The sequence below is a fragment of the Procambarus clarkii genome, chromosome 79 (genome assembly GCF_040958095.1).
Source record: "Procambarus clarkii isolate CNS0578487 chromosome 79, FALCON_Pclarkii_2.0, whole genome shotgun sequence".
NCBI classification, from domain to species: domain Eukaryota; kingdom Metazoa; phylum Arthropoda; class Malacostraca; order Decapoda; family Cambaridae; genus Procambarus; species Procambarus clarkii.
Window position 1 is genome coordinate 6,430,087 of NC_091228.1, and position 24,219 is coordinate 6,454,305.

The following is a 24,219-nucleotide window of genomic DNA, read 5'->3' on the forward strand; positions in this document are numbered from 1 at the left end:
GAAAGAGCACACAGTGTTCACGAAGACTTGACATTACAAATACACAAATTAGTACGAAAGTGTTGAAGTATTCGAACACTGTTTGTGGGGAAAGATACAACAGAGGCTGGTAACATTAGAGAAACGGGACCTCATGCACCCTCGATCACCCGTACATATTGTAGCAACCACACAAGATTGATTGATGAAGATTAAGCCACCCAAGAGGTGGCACGGGCATGGATAGCCCGTAAGTGGTGGCCCTTTCGAGCCATTACCAGTATCAAGAGCTGATACTGGAGATCTGTGGAGGCGCAACTGCACCCTGCGTGACGGGAGATGTCTCCCGGACCAAGTGGTGACCAAATGGTGGTGCCGGACTGGGCAACCACACAGACAGACGAAGGGAAATTGAGGGAAGGTAGAGGGGATGCGCTAATGCTTGAGAGAGAATAGATAAATCTAGAAGGCATATGAGAAAAGAAAGAAAGGAGAAGGTAACTAGCTATAAGTTCATTAAATATTCCCATCTCACAGGATGGTTAGTTATACATGGAATCAGGGGATAAAATACCAGCCTCAATAAAAAAAAAATCAACTGTGACTAACAAGAACACCACTTACGGGCTATTCATGCCCGTGCTACCTTTTGGGTGGCTTAATCCTCATCAATCAATCACAAGAAACAAGGGATACATCTCCCGTCACGCAGGGTCCAGTCGCACCTCCACAGATCTCCAGTATCATCTATTGATACTGTTAATGGTTCAAGAGGACTACCACTTACGGGCCTACCTCAAGGTAACAATCAGGTGAGAACATAAAATATAAGGCTGATCTATTAGCCTCCGTTAGCAAAATCCGGGTACAGCATAAGAATATCTTCCAATATTCCTAAGCGTATGAAGTAATTACAGAGTTCAAAGTACCTTATACCATTTGGTCTGAAGTCACTTATAACAGGGCAATCACAGATATAGTGTTGGTGAGTATGTCCCAGCTCTTGTTCACATAGTTTACAATTGGAATATTCACCATTGGGGGCTATTCATTACCTGCAGCCACCTGTGATACATATCGATATCCTAGCCTAATTCTGGCAATTACAATGTCACACTGTCATTGTGACACTAGTGGAAGTTTTATGCTGTCCGTTCATATAATTCTCGATTCTAAACATGTTTACTTAGTTTAGTTCATTAATTATGCACCCCATATATCATCTTGTGGGCGGTAGTGGAAAAGGTTATAGAGGCACATAAACATGTCATAGCTCTTTATACTCTTGCTTTCTGGCTTTTGTGTGTCAGTGACTGCTCTTCTGTCTTCCCTAATTTCCTAAAATATTGCGGCTTTGACAGAAGAGATTGGAATGCCCATATCCCACTCAACTTCAGGCTTATCACATTCAGTTTTAGCTGCCTTGTTTGTGTCATCATGCTGGACAACACCTATATGAGAAGGTATCCATACAAATGAGACTTTGAAACTCCTACTGTTTGCAATAATAATGTTGTTTATAATGGAAGTTACAACTACAACCTTTTGAAGATCAATGCTAATTTTATCTAGATAATGTAATAAACGAAAGTTTTCTATGTCAACAGAAGGGCAGAAATATAAGCTACACTTTAAATACTTGTCATAAATATAACTGAAGTGAAAGCGAAGATATATGCATTTGATACTGTACAGTTTCTTGATGGCTTGCTCTAAGAGTGTGAAGCCCTTCACACCAGCCTATAAATTGTGTAATTTATTTCCATATATGCTAATTAACCTTAAAATCTATATGTCAGAAGGAAGGAAGATGTAGACGTTAATGTGACAACATTTCAAGAAATATCTCTCTCTTTAAAGTTAAATAATACAATCCTATCGCCGGTGTCCGGACACATGGAAGCTACTTAGGTATCAGTGGCCAGCCAGGTGGAGATCACAGGCTGTATAATACTGATAAATTATGTAATTCACAGAGATACGTTGATAAATATTAATGTTTTATATTTTATTAAAAATACAGATATATACTTTGTTTCATACGTTAAATGTAACAATATTTCAGTATATATTATATAAGCATAGTATATATAATTCAGTATATACAATATATAATAAGAGTGTCAGACCACGGAGGAAGAATTGAAACAGGAATTTCCTTTAGTACTTTCTTATATTAATACATGTTCAGAGCGAACCATTCCTTCTGAAGATGTATTAATATACGAAAGTACTTAGAGCATTCTATTGTGGTTTTAATATTGAACAATTATACATATAATTGTATGTATATGTATGTAATACATATATCCGAAATAGTCAAAATATTAGTGTGCGATGTGATTAATGTAAGGGGGATATTGGGTGTGCCTCGTATCCCCTACAACAACAAGAAGTTCGAGAGCGATGAGGCCGCCACCTACTAGCTTCAGGATGTCGTCGAATCTAAATCAACAATATACTACCGCCGCTACTTTCTCGGAAACGTAAGTACCTGCCGTTTTACTTCTCTCACCCTGCCTAGCCTGGCCTGGCCTGACCTGGCCTAGCCTAGCCAGACCTGACCTGGCCTAGCCTTACCTAGCCTAGTCTGACCTAGCCTAGTCTGACCTGGCCTAGTCTGACCTGACCTGGCCTAGCCTTACCCAACACTAATCACCACACGTGACAGCCCAAACGAATCGCAAATAAGTACACGTAACAAGTCATATGCTCGGACACTCTTTCACCTTGGGGACTGAGTGGTAACTATTGTATAGAAGAGCCGGCTCCCTGAGAGTGGTAAGAGGGCGTGATAAGAGGCTAACGTGTGGTCTTGAAGGAAGTCGATAAGGCAGACAATTTTCAAAAGGAAGGGCAGCATAACGAGCAGACAGGAATGGACAGACAGTCGGTTATCCCATAATGTGTAATACGCCCCGCACAGCATGGGTGGAGTGGGGGGGGGGGTTGTAGCAGGGCACAGTATGGTGATGGTGTGGGTGAAGTACACACCCACTGAATTCCTGCCATCAATAATTGTTTTCATAACCATTAGAACAATGGCATCCCTCCAGCCACCATCCTTCCACTGACCCCCTCCTCTGGTCCTCCACCCCAGACAATAACCCCCCACACCCCCTCTCCCTTCCAGACATCAGCATGTCAAAATCAGTACAGGGTACCATAAAGTGTTTAAACTATTTAAACTAAGTCATTGTGTATCTCAAGGTATCTTAATTCATTTGAAAGTGTACATGTGCATTCGTTCATATACTCGCCTAATTGTGCTTGCTGGGGTTGAGCTCTGGCTCTTTAGTTCCACCTCTCAACCGTCAATCAACAGGTGTACAGGTTTCTGAGCCTATTGGGCTCTATCATATCTACACTTGAACCTGTGTATGGAGTCAGCCTCCACCACATCACTTACTAATGCATTCCATTAGATATAATCATATATGATTACACATATATGGGACCAAGGGACCTAGTCTATGGAACTCACTCCCTAGTGAATTGAAAAACTGTAAAACTTTTGCCTTATTTAAAAGCAAAACCAAAAAGTACCTAACTTCATCTTCTTAGTTTCCTACACTGAGCTTTAAATTTGCTCTGTACCTAGTGTTACCCAATCTCCTATTTTTTATGTAATATCAAACAACCTTATCATTGTGTTCATTGCTGTCTTCTTTTATGTACTAGCCATATGCTGTATTGTGACTACCAATTTTTGTTAACTACCATTCAAGCTGTCATTGCAATCAATCTTATATTGTTTCTGCTGTATTGTGCCTACCAATTTTTTGTCAACTACCATTCAAGCTGTCATTGCAATCAATCTTAGCTACCTATGTGCTTTAATATACTGTACCTACAATTTTCTCTCATCTTTTTTTTTTTCATTTCATGTAATCTGTTATCATTTTTTTGTCTATAAATTTTGCAAGTATTTACCTCCTTAAAATTTTCTTAGATTAAGGACCTGCCCGAAACGCTGCGCGTGCTAGTGGCTTTACAAGACTGTAATTACCATATTTGTATCCTCACATTTCTTATGTACATTCTTGTATATGCATAAATAAATAAATAAATAAATAACATAATCATAATCATTCCATACACATAATCATATATGTGTACGTCAACGTATACATACATGCGTATATATACCTCATATTAAAATACTGATGAACGAATGACCATGAACAAATTAATTTATAATTGTAGCATTATATATAATTTAATAGACTAATTACATGTTTATACATTTGAATGGTCCAGACAGGTGGCCAGCCTTGGACATATACACTTCTGGTAGGCACAATGACCTCATGTTAGACCCTTGATAGATTATGTGAGAGAGAGAGAGAGCTGGGGCAGGGAGGTGCGTGCCCCAGGGAGATAATCCATGCCCATGCCCCGCCTCGAGGTCAGTTCTCGAGTCACACCAAGAATAACAATCGAGCAAGTTGTCCTGACCAGGATGTGGCATATTAGGGAGGGTTGAGGAATAGGAAGCTTGTCTGATAGGGCTCTTGGCAAGCAGCTCTCCCTCAGTCTACCTAGCTATATGGAAGAAATGTATCTAGGCCCTCCTCCCCCCTGCCTATTCTCTCTCCCCCACCTTTCCTCCCTCCTTCCCTCCCCCTCACTGGTGAGAGAGTAGGAGTGTGAGAGTGGTTAGAGAACTCGTAGTTCTCACGCTCGTGAAATTGTCTGCGACCCTGGAGGAGTAGAGCGGTGGGGGGGGTGAAAGTAGGTGACGATGGAGGAGTAGAGGGGAGCATTATATGCAGTGAACGTAGGTGTCTATGGAAGAGTACATCATAGAGGAGGGTGAAAGGAAGGTGACAATGGAGGAGGAGAAGGGAGGGGGTGTGAAGGTAGGTGATGATGGAGGAGTAGAGGGGAGGAGGGGGGCAAAAGTAGGTGTCTATGGAAGAGTACATCATAGAGGGGGGTAAAGGTAGGTGGCGATGGAGTAGAGCAAAAGGGGTGGGGGTTGAAAGTAATCCTGAGTTTAATTTTTTAGTTATATATAGTGACACCTCGGCTTACGAATGAATATTTATGAACTTTTCGGGTTACGAGCCTAATTTCTTCGAAAAATTTGAATCGGGTTACAAACTTTGCCTCGGGAAAGGAGTTTGTTGATATACGTATGGGCTGACCTAGCGCGTGGTGGCATGGTGATCGCGCCTCAGTTTACCAGTGTCTCCTGCCTAGTAAGTATCGCGCCTGAATTCTTTGTAAAGCATTACATTTGTTTTGGGATTTTTGGCTATTTGAACATAAAATTTGTTATTATATATCTTGCCATGAGTCCCAAGAAAGCCAGTGGTAAGGTTCAAGCCAAGAAAACACATGTGAGAATGACCATAGAGGAAAAACAAGAGAGCATTCATAAACGTCAAAACGGTGCACAGATTGTTGAACTAGCTAGGCAGTACAACAAATCTATGTCAACAATATGCACTCTACTTGCTAAGAAAAAGGACATTATGAGCATTAAAGTGGCAAAAGGCATATCAACAATCCCGAAACAAAGAACACAAACACTTGAATATGTTAAAAAGTTTTTATTAATTTGGATACACAACAAGGAGTTAGCAGGTGATAGCATTTCAGAGGCCATCATTTGTGAGAAACCAAGGCATTTGCATGAAGACCTTTTAAAGAAAACCCCTGGAACGAGGGGGGGGGGGAAAGATGAATCAAGTTTGAAAATGTGAAAAGTTTGTGTGACAATAGAGCCTCGTGGCAAACTTTTGCTGTGGTCATTACCTGGTGGAATGCACCCAGGATGGAGTATTAGGGCTATACATCTTTTAAATCATAAAAGTAATAAACATTTCCCATCAACCTTACAAACCATATTAACCTATTTTCATGTATTTCCCCCATGTGCATTTTAACAAAGTTGCTAAATTGCCTTTATCATTCTGTAAAATTTCAATTACAGTACTGTATGTATAATTTTGTTAGTATAAATGGACTGAATATTCTGAAATTGCTATTAATTTTACAATTTCAGATTCAAAGGTGGTCTGGACACCCAATTTGGTCAGACAGGTGAAGAGAGCATTTAGGATAGTTCGAAGAGATGAAGATGATCGCAATTGTGTTCGAAGAGGCAAACGCCCCCCTTTGCTCCTGACATTATGTTCAACCATTGACCTCTGCACACCTAACACAAGGTAGGTTGAAAACTCCTCCTTCATGTCATTGGTACATTAGCCAGTAACTCAGGGCTCATGTAGGAATATCCCTAAAAAAAAAAAAAGTGGCCCCAACAATGCATCCTCCAAGTCTGGAGGATGAGCAGGAGCATTGTCGAGAAGCAGGACCTTGAGTGTCAAACTTTTCTCTTGTAGATATTTTTTGATGGCAGGGCAAACCACTCCACATCACAGTTTTTCTGCACGTTATATATTTTGTAAAACTCTTGGATTTTCGGAATGATACACGAGCAAGGGTTTAATTTTCAAATCGCCACACAGCACAAGAGTTAGCCTATTCTGACACAAGTTAGCCCAAGTTAGCTTGTGTCCGGGCAGTGACGTCTCCTCTTGGGTAATGTATGTCCTCTTCGGCAATTTTTTCCAGAATAGCCATGTCTCCTCACAATTAAACACTTGTTGTGGAATGTATCCATCAATACAGCACAGTGTATCTACAAAATTGTAATTTTTTACTTATATATAGTGTCACCTCAGCTTACGAATGAATATTTATGAACTTTTCGGGTTACGAGCCTAATTTCTTCGAAAAATTTGAATCGGGTTACAAACTTTGCCTCGGGAAATGAGTTTGTTGATATGCGTATGGGCTGACCTAGCGCGTGGTGGCATGGTGATCGCACCTCAGTTTACCAGTGTCTCCTGCCTAGTAACTATCGCGCCTGAATTCTTTATAAAGCATTACATTTGTTTTGGGATTTTTGGCTATTTGAACATAAAATTTGTTATTATATATCTTGCCATGAGTCCCAAGAAAGCCAGTGGTAAAGTTCAAGCCAAGAAAACACATGTGAGAATGACCATAGAGGAAAAACAAGAGAGCATTCATAAACGTCAAAACGGTGCACAGATTGTTGAACTAGCTAGGCAGTACAACAAATCTATGTCAACAATATGCACTATACTTGCTAAGAAAAAGGACATTATGAGCGTTAAAGTGGCAAAAGGCATATCAACAATCCCGAAACAAAGAACACAAACACTTGAGGATGTTAAAAAGTTTTTATTAATTTGGATACACAACAAGGAGTTAGCAGGTGATAGCATTTCAGAGGCCATCATTTGTGAGAAACCAAGGCATTTGCATGAAGACCTTTTAAAGAAAACCCCTGGAACGAGGGGGGGGGGGGAAGATGAATCAAGTTTGAAAATGTGAAAAGTTTGTGTGACAATAGAGCCTCGTGGAAAACTTTTGCTGTGGTCATTACCTGGTGGAATGCACCCAGGATGGAGTATTAGGGCTATACATCTTTTAAATCATAAAAGTAATAAACATTTCCCATCAACCTTACAAACCATATTAACCTATTTTCATGTATTTCCCCCATGTGCATTTTAACAAAGTTACTAAATTGCCTTTATCATTCTGTAAAATTTCAATTACAGTATACTGTATATAATTTTGTTAGTATAAATGGACTGAATATTCTGAAATCACTATTAATTTTACAATTTCAGATTCAAAGGTGGTCTGGACACCCAATTTGGTCAGACAGGTGAAGAGAGCATTTAGGATAGTTCGAAGAGATGAAGATGGTCACAATTGTGTTTGAAGAGGCAAACGCCCCCCTTTGCTCCTGACATTATGTTCAGCCTATTGACCCCTGCACACCTAACACAAGGTAGGTTGAAAAACTCCTCCTTCATGTCATTGGTTCATTAGCCAGAAACTTAGGGTCCATGCAGGAATATCCCTAAAAAAAAAAAAGTGGCCCCAACAATGCATCCTCCAAGTCTGGAGGATGAGCAGGAGCATTGTCGAGAAGCAGGCCCTTTAGTGTCAAACTTTTCTCTTGCAGATATTTTTTGATGGCAGGGCAAACCACTCTACATCACAGTTTTTCTGCACGTTATATATTTTTTAAAACTCTTGGATTTTCGGAATGATACACGAGCAAGGGTTTAATTTTCAAATCACCACACAGCACAAGTTAGCCTATCCTGACACAAGTTAGCCCAAGTTACCTTGTGTCCGGGCAGTGACGTCTCCTCTTAGGTAATGTATGTCCTCTTCGGCAATTTTTTCCAGAATAGCCATGTCTCCTCACAATTAAACACTTGTTGTGGAATATATCCATCAATACAGTATCTACAAAATCTTTAAAATCACGAACAAATCTTTCAGCCCCTACTTTGTCTGAGCTGGCACCCTCACCATTCCTCACAACACTATGAATACCACGTCTTTTTTCAAAATTTCTCAAACCATCCCCTACTTACCTTAAACTCTTTCGTATCTGCAAAATTCGTTCTAGGGGTTTTCTTTATAAGATCTTGCATGAAGATTTCATTGTTGACCAAACCACACACTGGAAATTGAATAGACGACGACATTTCGATCCGTCCTGGACCATTATAAAGTCGATTGTGATGAGATGAGGGAAGCAAGAGCATTAAGTAGGCAAGAGAGAGAGGTGAGGAGATGGCAAGTATGTACGTATGTACGTGAATAAAACATGTACATACTTATACATAACGTGTGTAAATAATGTAATAAACACAATAACAGTATTTTGGGAGGAGGAATGTTGGCGAGTAATGTGTTGGAGGAGGGAGGGAGGACTGGCAGGGTGTGGCAGCTCACTCATGTTTTTTGGGCTCACCATACCAACATAGTGGATCGTTATGGTGAATACATACGTAGATGGGTATATACAATGTGTGTATATAGTGTAATAACAGCAAAAACACTGTTTGATTGTAGAATATGTTGCATATATGAGGCCCATAATTTTGAGCATAGCGATGTTCTATACTTTGAATTATATAAATTCCACAAATTACACACTTTTAAATAATATTACAGCAAAAAAAAGAAGAAATGAATGAGAAACTTCAAAATAATTGCGCAACATTTTATTCGCAGCAACTGCCGTCGCACGGGGTGGCGGGGCCGACAGGCCCCCCATCGCTCCAACGCTCAGCGCCCATAATTTGCTCAACTTCCCAGCTCCATCGCAGCTAAAGTAAGTCACATACAATATTTTTTGTTTAGTTTCCCCGTGATCAGACTCTGCATTTTAACAATATAAGAAGAGAAAAAAAATTTTTGGAAAGAATTTATTTCTTGTGCACCAGGGTGTTATTTGGAGACAGAGCAGTTCAGTGGTTAACTACTAAATTTTTTTTTCTCCCACACACGCACCCCCCTAGGAAGCAGCCTGTAACAGCTAACTCCCAGATACCTATTTACTGTTAGGTAACAGGGGTCATCCCCTTTTGTACAAAGAATCTGCTAAAGCTTTTAGGGCTAATCTTTGACACTCGTTTGTCTTTGTCGCCCCATATTTTTTACGTCCGAGTTGAATGCTCTAAGGCCCTTAACTAACTTTAGGTCATGTCCCATACTTCTTGGGAGCTAATCGACACTGCTCCTCTCTTTACATTCCTCTCTCGTTCTGTCTAAACTCGATTATGGCCCTGTTTACTCATCTGCTTCTCCTTCTACCCTTCACCATCTGGACACACTGCATCATACTGGGTTACGGCTCAGCTCTGGTACCTTTCCTTCGACACCTACCCTAAGCCTGTATGTTGAAACTGGCGTCCTGTTTCTACAGGATCGCCATGATCGCTACTGTCTTCTCCACCTTGCACGGTCCTTACAGCACCCTCACTCTTGCTTATGTCATGCCTTGACCTTTACCCATCCTGTGGTTCCTGTTCCCCTTCACCATCTATCTCTTTCTGTACGGTTGTCTCTCTTACAAAATGCTCTTTCAGTTTGTGTTACCAATATTTCCCCTCGTGTCATTCCGTCTTTGCCCCTATGGAGGGGTCCCCGTTCCTAAATTCTGTAAGCCTTGACCCACATGACTAAAACTTTTACCCCTCCTACAGTTCTAAATCACCTTTTCCTTGAACGCTTTTCTTCACACTTCCACTCTATTTCCGTCTTCACCAATGGGTCTTAAGTCTGCAGACGGTGTAGGCTACTCTGTTGTTTTTCCTGACTGCACCTTTGTGTCTCCTGCCTCCGGAGACTAGCATCTTCATGGCAGAACTTTAAGCTATTCTCTATGCTCTTCATCAACTCTTTTCTCGCTGTCAATCCTCCTCTGTGTTTGTAGTTGACACTTGCAGTGCCCTCATGGCTCTAGAATCCTTTAATCCAGTCCATCCTTTGGTAGTTGAAATTCAACATTGGCTGTTTCTTATCTCCAGTAGATTTAAGACAGTGGAATTTTGCTGGATTCCCACCCATATTGGTGTGTTCTTAAATGAGCGTGCGGACACTGCCGCTAAGGAAGCTATCCGCACCTGTCCCATCTCCCGTAAAGGTATTCCTTATTATGACTTTTACCCAGTTATTCATTTCCCCATTCTTGCCCGTTGTCAGGGTTGTTGGTCTTCTGTTACTGGTAACAAAATGCGTGCTCTTAAGAGTAGTGTGTTCCCGTGGCCTTCCTCCTACCACCGTAACCGGTGGTGGGAAACGGCTCTGGCGAGGTTGTATATTGGTCATACACGTTTAACTCACGGGCACTTAATGGAGCGCTGCCCTGCTTCTTATTGTCCAAACCGTTGTCTCTACATGTCCTGACTTCCAGGACTTACGTGTCTTGCTTCCCGACCATCCCTCACTGTCAATTGTCCCTCGATAAAATTCTTGGTAAATTTAATACCTTTGATATTGTTCGCCGTATGCGTTTTTGTTCTTGTATTGGCGACGTTAGTGATATTTAGCGCACTATGATTATCCCACACATTTGATGGTTTGATAATTACTGTACTGTACAGTACTTTGGTTTGGAATGTATCAAATAAAGTTGTTTCATGTATTGAAATGTGTGAGAAAATCCACTGGGACTGTGAGATGAAGCGAACCTGTAACAAAGGCATTGCCAGTTGCATACTCTACCACCATTGATGGTAAAAGTCTTACAACTGGATATCTTGTGTGACGGGTTATGGTATCACAGCTATACTGAACCAAGATGGTATGGCTCTCCCTCACATAAATGAAAGAAATGCTGCTCTTGGCCTTGCAGTGTGTAAGTTGCAGGTGGAAACAAATGAAAATTATCAAATAAATAATTAAACAATTTACTGAAATAGTAATGAACAAAAATAACACATGACAATACTTGACTATCATGTAATGCAAAGGTGAACAAGTTAGTATGACCTTAAATGCAAAAAATAAACTATAAGCAATGAATAAAAGTATGAAGATATACTGGTGTTCTGAAGACAGCTACCATACCACCATGGCATCAGTCACACGACGTTGGCTGGAAGTGGACGACGGGTTAGAGACACCAAGGTGATCCTAGAGCACTAAGGGAGAGATTGCCTCTCCAGGGAGGCAGCGCTCTTTATATAGTCCGGCGGTGATGACTCATCCAGTGTCAACACGAGGTGGACATCTGGTCAACTAGCAAGCTGCTCGTTGTGGCTGGCGGTGCCTTTGTGTTGAGCTGTACCACTGTCAGTTGAAGGCGGCTAACTGCTTGTTTGTGGGGACAAACTGCCAGTTAGCAGTGGCGCCCGGCTTGCCTCTGAGTCGTACCAGCCGTGCCAGGCCCTGGGGGGTATGGAGAGGTGGCAGGACTGATGACTCTTCTGGGCTGGTGTAGATGTATACTTCCAGTGCAGAGGCATTGAAGGTGAAGGGAAAAGGCAGTTCCACTGCTATGCAGGGGATTCACGTGACACTTGTGAAGCCACAGAAAGTCTGGAGGCCCTACTGAAGCCAGTCCAAGTATTAAATAAAACCCCTGAAGTACGCCGGTGAAGGGTAAAGTGAAGGGTGAAGCAAGACCGTATGCCTCAACTTCAGGCACACACAGAAAATCATGTTTTGGTCCCGCCTCTCAACTGTGTATTTGAAGTTGGGGCGTATGGTGTTGAACTGCTTCAGCCTTCACCTGAGTGCTTGTAGGTCTTACGTAAGACGTTGACTCAAGGAGGGGCCTCAAAACTTGCTGTGATTTATGGGGAAATCCGGTTGTAAGACTTTTACAAAGTCAGTAATATACTGTGGTAGAGTATGCAGCTGCCAGTGCCTTGGGCAAGGGTTTACGTCGCTTCACAGCTCCAGTGGATTTTCTGCTTGGTGTATATCAGGTTGTGATTTTGTGTGTGTGCCGTATTGTTATGATCGCCGTCTGATAAGTCCTTTCTGGCCTCAAGAGTCATTTTTACCCACCTAGAAAGATTGCAGATGGCCAAAGCAGTTATTTAAGTTAAGAAGGGACAAGTCTTAAACAGAATTTTGCATAATATTTGACTGTAAAGGGGTAAATTGAGGTAGATTGAAAAACAAAATGGTGAACCAGGCAGGCAGTACTCACAATTAGGCGAGTACACTCGGGAACTTTTAAAGTGCAACCAAACATGCTTTAGGCTCTCACAACAAGAGGTGAGTGGTGGTGGCTCAGGTGCTCAGCCAATCAGAGCACCTAAGGAGGGAGGGCAGGAGTGAGAGGGGGGTGGTATGTGGAAGTTTGGTGACAGTTGTGTGTAGTTTGTTCATCTTCATTGTAAGTTTCATGGCTTGGTGTGCATTTCCCTAGTAAATTTAATTAGGGAAAATTCAGGTGTTTGATTTTTTAAATCAACTTTTTAAATGTTGAGTTGTTAAAGCCTCAAAGTGCATGGAGTTGGTTTGGGAGTATGGCATCCTCATGCTGTTGCGTGCTCGCGTGAGGTAGCAAAGGTGATGTAAAGTTGTGGGGTGTACATGCTTGGGACGTCCTCTCTCGGGATGGCTGGTGTTAGACCTGCGTGTTTGTCGGTTGTTGAAAAGCCGTCATCCTTTGCTGTTGTGGTATTGATTTTACATTGTTCATCTTGTAATTAATACTGTAGTGCGATATCTAGGGCTACCATTTGTAGGTTTAAAATGTCTAATACAAACAGTTGTCCAATGAGTTTTAATAGGAAATATCATCCACCAAGCACCATTGTACAATTATATTAATTGATAGTATATGGATTGTGCAGAACTGCTTAGAATGATCTTTAACACTTGGCTATATTGGTCATGTCAAATACCTGCACGGTGAATGCTCAAAGACCCTTTCTTTATTCAGTGTTGTCACATACCTCATGGGGGTATGGATAGGCAAACACTCATTCGGTTAAACTTGCCTTGTAGTACTTTCAGAGCTCAGTAATTTGGAATCTGGTTAGCACTTTCCAAATAAATTGACCTTTAAAGTGAATTCCTATTTAGGTTTAAAACATTATACCGAATGAGAAACTCGGATTATATAGCCAAACACCAGAAATGTTGTTATTCAATTTGGTTGCCTAAAGCACATTCAAGGACTGCACATTACATGGCATTCCAGGATTCCTCTATACCTTGCCTTATGCTGTAAACATTGCCACACCCCTGTGTTTTATTGATTTAAATGGCCACAGGGAGGCATACAACACTGCAGATTATGATGTCATTTGTTATCCACTGTGCTAACAAGTGGGCTGACTGATGTTCGTTGACACCTGTATCGTGCTTCAATTTAATCGCCAGGAGATCACCCTCTCACTAGACTCGTCTGTAGGAAGTACAGTATAGTATCTCAAATTACCTTGGATCATAAATAGCATAAGACTTGGGGGTAGGAGAGGGTTGCAGTGTTTGTCATGGCTCTCAGTTGTTCCTGGTATTAGGCAATTTAGTTCTGGAATCATTTTTGTTGGCCAATGTTAAACTTTTTCGAAAGTAGATGTTTTTCTGAAAGGGAAGGGGGGGGGGAAACCTCTATGCTTGGATACAGTTATCTAAGTGAATACTTAGATTTATACAGTAGAATAACTACCTTCTTTTCCTTAGTCAAAAAGGTTGCTTGTTTATTTCTAGGGACTTGTATTTTCTTTTATTTTTAACTGCAGCAACTTTCAGTGAATGATAGATTCTTACTGAAAGGACCTTTACTTCATTGTTGTTGCTTTATGGTCATCTCATTGTGTACAGGGATTCCGCGAAGCTTTTGGGGTTAGTCTTTGACACTCGTTTGTCTTGGTCAGCCCATATCTCTTGCCTCCGAGTTGAATGCTCTAAGGCCCTTAACCTCCTTAAGGTTTTGTCCCATACTTCTTGGGGAGTGGATAGGCGCACGCTCCTCTGTTTGCACTCCTCTCTCGTCCTGTCTAAACTTAATTATGGTTGCCCTGCATACTCTTCTGCTTCTCCTTCTACTCTTCGCCATCTTGATGCTTTGCACCATACTGGGTTGCGTCTCGGCTCTGGTGGCTTTCGTTCGACTCCCGCCCTTAGTTTGTATGTTGACACTGGCTTTCTCTCTCTTCAGGACTGCCGTGATCGCTACTGTCTTCGCTATCTTGCGCGGTCCTTCCAACATCCTTCCTCTCGCCTCTGTCGTGCATTGACTTTTCCTCCTCCTGTGGTTCCTGTTCCTCTTCCTCTTCATTGTCTCCCACTTTCTGTCCAGTTATCTCGCTTACAGGATTCTCTTTCTGTTCATATTTCTAATGTTTCTCCTCATATTGTTCCTTCATTACCTCCGTGGAGAGTCCCCCTTCCCAAGTTTTCTACGTCCTTGACTTGTATTACTAAATCCTTTACCCCTCCTACAATTCTGAAAAGCCTCTTCCTTGAGCACTTTTCTTCGCACTCCCACTCTATTTCCATCTTCCCTGATGGGTCTAAGTCTGCGGATGGTGTGGGCTACTCTGTTGTTTTTCCTGACCGTACTTACATGTGTCGCCTCCCTTCGGAGGCTAGCGTCTTTACGGCAGAACTTTATGCTATTCTCTATGCTCTTCGTCTCTTGCTTTCTCATTCTCATTCCTCCTTTGTGGTTGTAGTTGATTCTCGTAGTGCCCTCATGGCTCTAGGGTCCTTTAATCCTGTCCATCCGGTGGTCATTGAGATTCAACATTGGCTGTTTCTTATTTCTAGTAAATTTAAATCAGTAGAGTTTTGCTGGGTTCCCAGCCATATTGGTGTTTCAATGAGCGTGCGGATGCTGCCGCTAAGGAAGCTATCCGTTCTTGTCCCATCTCCCGTAAAGGTATTCTTTATTCCGACTTTTATCCTGTTATTCATTCTTCCCCGTTGGCAGGGTTGTTGGTCCTCTGTGGTTGGTAACAAGCTGCGTACTCTCAAACTTAGTGTGTCCCCGTGGCCTTCCTCCTACCACTGTAACCGGCGGTGGGACACTGCTTTGGCACGGCTGTGAGTTGGTCATACCCACGGTCACTTAATGGAGCGCCACCCTGCTCCTTATTGTCCGAATTGCGTTGTCCCTCTTACAGTTGTGCATATCCTTGTTGAATGTCCTGACTTCCAGGACGAGCGTGTGTCTTGCTTTCCGACCGTCCCTCGATAGAATTCTAGGTGAATCGGATACTTTTGATATCGTTCGCCTTATGCATTTTTGTTCTCGTATTGGCATTCTTGGTGATATTTAGCGCCCTCTGATTATTTCGCACTTTGGTGCCTTCTTTTGGTAATTACCTTACCTTCATTGTTGTTTCATTTTAATGTGGTAGTTGTGATATGGATTGTTCTGGCTCACGTGCAAGGTCTTGGATTTTTTTCTGTTTTATATTAAGAAATTGCCAGTCTTGTTACTATTTGTAGAGTTAGAGATCTGCATTAAGGCCTCAATTTTATTTTTTTTTATAACATGTTATCAGCAATTTTTGTTGTTGGTAATATTTAGATTAATGTCAGTGATGTATATGACAAGGGTTAAGACCCCTTGTGGTATGACAGCATTTTTCCCCAGTCATTTCTTTAACAAATGAAAGGGTCCTCGTAACCATTCTTTTGTCCTTTCTACCATGTACCTGTTTGTTGCTTCTTGGTCTTTCATTTGGTTCTTTGGCTATTAAAACAATGGCCTTTGGTAATGTTGCAATTACCATTTCTAAAAAAAATGAGCAGAGTTTGTTTTTAGCAAACAGTTTTACAAAAAAAAAAATTCCATTCCTTCAGGACCTTGCAGATGTTAGGTCAAACTAATTGACAGTAATCCATTTTGCCCTTTCAAACAATGATGGTTTTAATCTAGGTAAAATATTTCAGAATATCTGAAGTTTGGCAGACAAATGATTTAAGAGCTTTGATTAAATTTAAGTTACCAAAGACTTTGAAAACCATGTTGTATAGATGCTTCAGTGTCACTTTTCTAATGTTTTGTAATTAACAATGATCTTTAGTTAATTTAATTATATTTTGTACAAAGCTTAGGTGTTGCATAGCTTTAAATTTACTTTCAAATATGAAAACTAAAATATTGACTAAAGTTTCTTCCACTTTAATATTTCAGACTAATTTGCAATATTTGTTGTTTATGTAAATTGAATAGGTAGTCCACTTACATCTTTTCAATGCATTTTGCATGCACCTATGTAACAAGTTACAAATAGGTGTAAATTTTACCAAGTATTTATTTTCAAAATAAAAAAATTTCAGATGTTTAAACATTGCATCAATAGTAGTAAACAATAATTTCCAGCATAATTTCAGGATAAGGTATAAAGTAGTCATTAAAATTGTTTTATTTAATAAGTTTTACATATAGTATTTATAATACATCTAATATTTATTATTGTTTCAGGTTGTGGGACAGATGCTCCTAGATGAACAGAAGATCCAAAAGGCCAAGACAACTCCAGACAATCACCTGTAAAAGAAATAAACATTAAGCAGGGACACTTCTTTTATTATCACCAATGCCTAATAATAAGCCCAGAAAATCCTAACAGCCTATCTTTTAAGATAGGCTCAGCAAGGCCTATCCCTTCCTCTGGTTTTAGTGCAGAGCTTGTTCCCTGAATGGGTGCATTACATCCACCACTTTAGTGCCATCAGCACATTGTACATATGCTTTACTGAAAGCACTGTACAATGCATGCCAGGCACTAAAGTTGTAGATGCATCCACCCATTCAGCAAACAAGCCCTGTGAGAATTAACAATGTAACCATTGTTAAGGGTCCCTAAACCTATGCAAATCTAGTCCATCTAATAGATGGGTAGTAGAGCAAAGCCCTGAAAAAGCCAAGCCAGGGAAGTCTGCAGGACTGCCTGGTCCCCTTTTATGAAATGGGGTAGGATCAGTACAAGCTGCATCATCCCCTGTGGGTTGTAACAGTAGGACATGGTTACACACCTATAAATGGACTAGATAAGAGAATTAAGATTAGGTCATTGATATAGCTAAAACATCAAATTCAAACTCACCCACTTTTGTAGAGTAAAGGAGCCTCACTCCAAGCCAGTCCATGCATAATCACTTTCACCTGAAAAATATTTCAACAAATTAATTTCAGATTTAAAGCCAATCTTGCTGTACTTTACAAATTCAGATGTAAAAAAATTCTTTAAGGAATTTACCTTTCCTACATATTCTAGTAGTAGTAAAGATCTAATTTAGCAATATAAATATATATGGCATCAATTTGCCAAGTCTCAGTAAATGTCATTTGAGAAACTATCCACAACTGCACTTCAATGGCATTTACATTTATCTTTAGCCAATGCTATAATGTTTAAGTTATTACTATTTTACTTTTATGCAAATCTATTCAGATTAACCTTTACTACAACTCACCTGATTCTGTTTAAGCAACTGACTGAGGGACTTCTGGACTGTCCAAACGACATTCTGGAAAACTATTATAAATTTAAAACCAAGCTAAAGTAAACATTGAATATTTTTTTTACTTTCAAGGGAAAATTACCATCACTTAGAACAAAACTTTTCCTGCCATTAACTTTGACTCATGATTACCCTTAACAGTGTTATACATTTATAGATTAAAGCTTATTTAACAAACATTTAATGTTAATAAAATTTTAATGACATTTAAATCTTGTTTAGTTAATAAAACACCCTCAACTATGCTGTTTAAGATCTAATGCCCCACATTACAATTTTCACAATTTCAACATACCATTCTATTCAATACATTCCTGAAAGGACTAAACTTGCAGATATGGTACCCACTAGCCTAAGCCTAAACTTCCATACCCTAATATTTAATAGGTTTTTAGCAATTAACTTCTACCCTCTAATTCCAATGTACACAACACTACTTACTGTAGATCTGCAAGTATTTTCCTGCAGCTCTTTGTTGCCAGGACCTTCCACAACCTGTCATGTGAACAGTAAATATTACTAAAAAGTTATTTGCATAGCAATGTTATTGTTCATCCCTGTACCACCAGTTTAACAGTTGCCGTTTTAAATGGCACACTAAGTATCTCGTCATCCCATCGTAATTACAAACAAAGCTATAGTCATTTCAAGTCAACATCCTATACAAATTTTATAAGTTCCTACTAGCGTTACTGGCCACCATTCACTAATGACTAGGGGAAGTTGGCTCAGAGCATCTTTGATGTGCTTTGATGGCAACGAAAATGTTGCCCCCTTCAAAATTTAAGCTTGTCTACAGCATTTCGTTTTTAATTAACTATGTAAGGGGGAGATTCTGAATAGCAAGTGCCACTGGCTTATGGCAAAAGATTCTGTAGCAATAGAACTATAAGCCACACTTTTTCCCCTCCTTCCTCCCAACTGTTCAGTGTCAAAAGGGAGGGGGGGGGGGGGTGTCCATTTACTGTACCACTTACATTTTAGTGTGGGCTTCATCCACTATCCTGATGTTAGCTGGAACATTTGTGCCAGCTGCTGGTTTGAAAGTGAGGCATACCATGTGCCAATTCAGGAAGCTTTCCACATTCCTCACTGCATGTCAGCTCAGGACATCACTACCATGTTGGGAGGCAGTTGAAGACTAACCAATCAACATCCCAGGCTGGAGAGCAGTGCCAGCTCGGGGACAATTTACCACCTGCAAAAAATTTAATACTCTTAACAATCTACACCATCTATCTTATCTTTACCTAGCCCCCAAACCTTACATTTGTCAGCATTAAACTGCATCTGGTAGTATTAACCATTTCAAAACTATATAGGGCATCGGTATTTTTTATTTGCCAATTCTGCAACTATTGCAGTCTAAACCATAATCTTGCGAATAACCGAGGCCCAAGGAGAGCTTTTAGGCACTACTTACCACACTTCTCCCAACTTAACCCCATTTATACCAATTTCCTTTGGTATAGCCATGACCTAATCAACTTCAGTCAGCATTCCCAATGATCCGAGCCCCTCAATTTTGCGCCACTATCAAAATCTCTGCTGAAGTCAAGGTACACAAAATCACAAGCCTTATCACCATTTCCTCAACTATAGGCAATACCTAATCCATGAACATTTAGTAATAAAACTATGCGATTCATGTATCTAGTCATGTTTCTCAAAAAGAGTAGAGAAATGGCACTTGCAATGTTAGATTCTAGTAACTTTCCTCACAATAGACTAAGCTAATTGGTCGCTAATTGGTCACTAACTTAACTCAAACTTCTCCTTTAAAACTTGCTATATTAGGAACTTTCCACGACCGGCCTTTACCAGACATAATTAAATAGGGTAAAAACGGTATATTAAATGCAGTAAAACTACGGTAAATTCAATATGATAAACTTGCATTCTTTAAGCATGGCCTGCATAGTAAGTGAACTAAACTAAATATTAAGCACCCTGGCAAACCACTTCGTTCTATTCAATTTCTTTATTTAACCACTTTGTCCGGCTAGAATTTTTAGATTAGATTAAAGGAACACCCTCCCTGGTAACGGCTGAACTAGTTAACCAAATACAAATATTTAGGTAAAATACTTTCATAAAACCAGTAGATTTGTTCAGCTAAAGGCATAATGTAATGTTCCACTTTAGTAAATAAAGACTTAAAAAACACTACCCCATCTGTGTAGTTACCGGTTACCTGACATTCTACGCTTAAAATAACCCATCTATTCCCCATAATTGTTCGATATAACTTACCTCTCACCCGCTGGTCGAGTACACAGCAGTATATATCCTCCTCCATCACTCACCGCGTGAATACTATTTCACTCTGGCCGCAAATTGCCTCAAATCACCTACGTTGTCCATAAACATATATAGAAGAGCAACTGACCGTAAAACCCGTATAGCGATCATCACATAACGTGGGAACATTAGTAGTACTCCTGTCAAAACATAGATGGCGCCAGGACAAACGGTAATTCCTATGGACTCGCCTAGTTATGCGTAGGGAATTGAGCTTCAGCTGTTTGGTCCCGCCCCTCAGCTGTATTCACCTAGTTGTACTCACCTAATTTGTGCTTGCAGGGGTTGAGCTTTGGTTCTTTGGTCCCGACTCTCAACCGTCAATCAACAGGTGTACAGGTTCCTGAGCCTATTTGGCTCTATCACATCTACATTTGAAATTGTGTATGGAGTCAGCCTCCACCACATCACTGCTTAATACATTCCATTTGTTAACTACTCTGACACTGAAAAAATTCTTTCTAATATCTCTGTGGCTCATTTGGGTACTAAGTTCCCCTTGTTCGTGTTCCACCCGTGTTAAAGAGCTGTCTTTGTAACTATCAAAATGCATATATCTTTGCTTTCACTTCAGTTATATTTATGACAAGGGACTAACATGTATATATACACTGGCTGCCTGTCCCCCTACACAATGATTTATTATTACCTATTATTTTATCATTTAATTTAAATATTAAATAAAATAATTTATTTAATTATTATAGTAAGTACTTAATTATTTAATAATAAGTACACAAAAATGATTAAAAAGTACAGTTTAGTCATAGGAGATTCCTAGATTGGGATTCACTACCAAATTTCAATATATCCAAGTATTTTTAGTGTGAAATGCTGTTATTATATGCATATATTGTTGTTTTAATAATATTACGCTTAACCACTTGGGCTGGACGGTAGAGCGACGGTCTCGTTTCCAACAAGTCCGCGTTCAATCCCCGACCGCCCAAGAGGTTGGTCACCATTCCTTTCCCCCGTTCCATCCCAAATCCGAATCCTGATCCCTTCCCAGTGCTATAGTCGTAATGGCTTGCCCCTTTCACCTGATAGTTCCCCCACCCCCCTGAATAATATTACGAGAGCAGTATTTACGGGCTATTCATGCCCGTGCCACCTCTTGGGTGGCTTAATCTTCATTAATCGAGAGCAGTACGTCCTAACCAGACGTTATATGATGATATCCTCAACAGTTGATAAATAAAAGTAATTGCGGAACTCCAGTTATCTAATACTTATCATAAATGGTATAAAACCTTATCATAAGCCAAGGGATTTGTAGATCAGTGTTTAAAGGGAATTCGGAAGTAATAATGATACAGCTGATGCCATCTGTCGGCAGAAGAGAACACTATCAACTGGCTGGTCAACAGTGCCCATAAGATACAGCTTACGCCATCTGTTGACATCAAATTACACCTATAACAAATTACCCCACAAAATACTACTAGCGCCATCTCTATTTTTTCCAACGCACTATAAATAGCCAAATAGCAACCCATAAGGCGGGTTGTTGTGCTCGGGTAGGAAGTTTCCAAGCTCCTCCCACAGATAGTATGGGGTGCATAATAAATGGCATATCATTGGTAGAAACTCTTTGTTGACATTCACACAACAGCCAATCACAGGAAGGGATCAGCTAAAGGCTCCATCCACTTAATAAATCATCTCTATTCAGCACACCATCCTTGCTTATGACATTCTGCTTCAACTTTAATCTACCTAAAAAGTAAAATGTTAAGTATTTAAAAGTATTAATATAGTGATAATTAAATACTGCAGGATGTAACGAGTGTTACAGAAACATGGGCTGGCTACCTAACTTGTGACGTCATCAGTGGGGGTTGCCTCACACAAATAATGATACGCTGCTCTGCCCTCTTATTCGAGTAAATTATTCAGTTAGATGGAGATTTCTGTCTTGTTTAAAACAAAAATTGTTGTTCTTTTTCACAACAACCTTGTTGTTGTGCACAAGGACCTATTTCTTAGTATAAATTTTATTCATAAAAGAGTGTTGGTATTCCCCGCAACAGCCAATCACAGGAAGGTATTTGTTGGGAACTCTGAATTCAACAAAGTTGATTCATAATGAACTCTAACAATAAATTCGTTTAATAAACAGTATTTAGGGTCAAGCTACAGATGAACATTATAGGATAACGGTGTTTTAGCTTGCAGCTTCGTTAGACAGAATCCCTGGTCTTAATTTTAAAAATAAAGAACTAGAAAGCGTATTTTATTGCTAACTTTTCAAGAAATAAATCCCAGTCTCATATTTGCGAACATTTATGCATTGATTTCTTTTGGCTTAAGTTCTTTTCATAATCCCTTTTGCAATCTCAACACCATCTGGCTCGTATCTTGTAACTATCTTCGTTACTTAGCCTCAAAACCTTACATTTGTCTTACATATTCTCAACAGTAGATAAAAAAAAGTATTAAGATTAGGATACAAATATATCTGGCAATACGGTGTTGATGTCAGTGAAAAAGATAAGGAGTGTAAATTATGTAGTATGCCGCACGCCCACACCTTAGAACATTATGTATAAGAATGTCAACTTATTGAAAACTATAGAAATAAGGAAATAAATAGTGTACCACATCAAATTGTTTGGATGTGTGATAATGGTATGATAGACAGTATACTTAGGAGCTACAAGAATTTTGCCCCAAGAGTGTAACAATTATATGCTGTACTTACTATATTAACCTGCAATGTTAAATGGGATTCTTGTATTTTAATTTGTCTATTTGTACTCACAGCGTTTGTGCGCCCCTTGAGGGACTTGAAATAGAGGGGGGTAGAAATAGCCTAAGCTACTCTATCCCTTTGAGATATATTTATTGCTTATCTCAATAAACATACTTGAACTTGAACACCCGTGTTAAAGAGCTGTCTTTGTAACTATCAAAATGCATATATCTTTGCTTTCACTTCAGTTATATTTATGACAAGGGATTTAAAATTTGCCTATATTTCTGCTTCTCTGATGACATTAAAAACTTTCGTTTATTACAGTATCTACATAAAATTAACATTTATCTTCATTAGGTTGTAGTTCTCATCAATAGGGAGAGCGTCGGTAAAAAAAAAAAATTGTTTAAATATAAATATCTTTCCTCTCTCAATAATATGCCCGAAACGCTATGCGTACTAGTGGCTTTAGGTATTGTATGTACTAGCTCTATCTATAAATCCAATATTATGTTTGTAAATCGACTATTTATGTACTTTCCTGAATAAAATGAACTTTACTTTACTAATATCTAATCTCTGTGACTAAAACGTAAGAACGACTTTATACAATACAATACAATACAATACAATACAATTTTATTTAGGTAAGGTACATACATACAATAAATATTTACAAGGATTGTTTAACTTATAGGTATAGCTAGTACATACAATGCCTAAAGCCACTATTACGCAAAGCGTTTCGGGCATGACAAACTTAAATGACAAGCTTAATACTAATTGAGCATAATTATCTATGCCTTTTTGATAACATATACAATTATAAGCTTTATTAGTGAATCTCTATTAATTAAACAATATATCAGAGAGTGTTTAAGGTTCGGTGTTCCATGTACGAAGAGACATGGGAGATTTTACATCAGTACAGTAAATGTTTTAAGTAGCGAACGCATACTAACGAATAACGATTAGTATAGACCAACACTATTGTTCTATGAAGACGATTTAACTTCCAGACATGTATTTTTCAATAAGTCTTAAATATTTTCTGGCTAGTTATGTTAGATATTATTAGAAATACGTATTCTACTTGTTAATATAATAAACTAAATTTGCGATCATTTAAGGAGAGAAGTGCGACAACTGGATCACTGTGTACAGAAGGTTGATATGCCAACAAACACTTTCCAGACAACAATATATCTTGGATAAGTCGCTCCACAACATTGACACCTGGACCGTTGACTTCCTATGAGGCCACATATTTACTTATTTCATAATGGAAGTATATTATTTTATAGTAAATATATGTTTTCTCGTGTTCTGAATTAAGCAACAACATTATAGTGAATAAATATACCATATTTCTTCATTATTTAAGTAATGCTAGGAGGCTTTGAGTAGCTTTGGGTCATTAGGTGAACAGAATCTCCAATAGA

The 24,219-nt window shown here is 39.5% G+C and overlaps 2 long non-coding RNA genes across 2 annotated transcripts; one reads left to right on the forward strand and one right to left on the reverse strand.

Annotated features, from left to right (window-relative positions):
* Nucleotides 1-2,251: 2,251 nt before the first annotated feature.
* On the forward strand, nt 2,252-16,830 carry LOC138357574 (uncharacterized). Its single transcript, XR_011225065.1, has 5 exons — nt 2,252-2,465; nt 5,993-6,155; nt 7,656-7,819; nt 9,064-9,163; nt 16,736-16,830. It is a non-coding gene; the product is annotated as an uncharacterized lncRNA (long non-coding RNA).
* Nucleotides 16,662-20,716, reverse strand: LOC138357576 (uncharacterized). Its single transcript, XR_011225066.1, has 6 exons — nt 20,032-20,716; nt 18,756-18,976; nt 18,220-18,273; nt 17,731-17,792; nt 17,361-17,419; nt 16,662-16,801 (listed from the first exon to the last, which is right to left on the reverse strand). It is a non-coding gene; the product is annotated as an uncharacterized lncRNA (long non-coding RNA).
* Nucleotides 20,717-24,219: the final 3,503 nt, after the last annotated feature.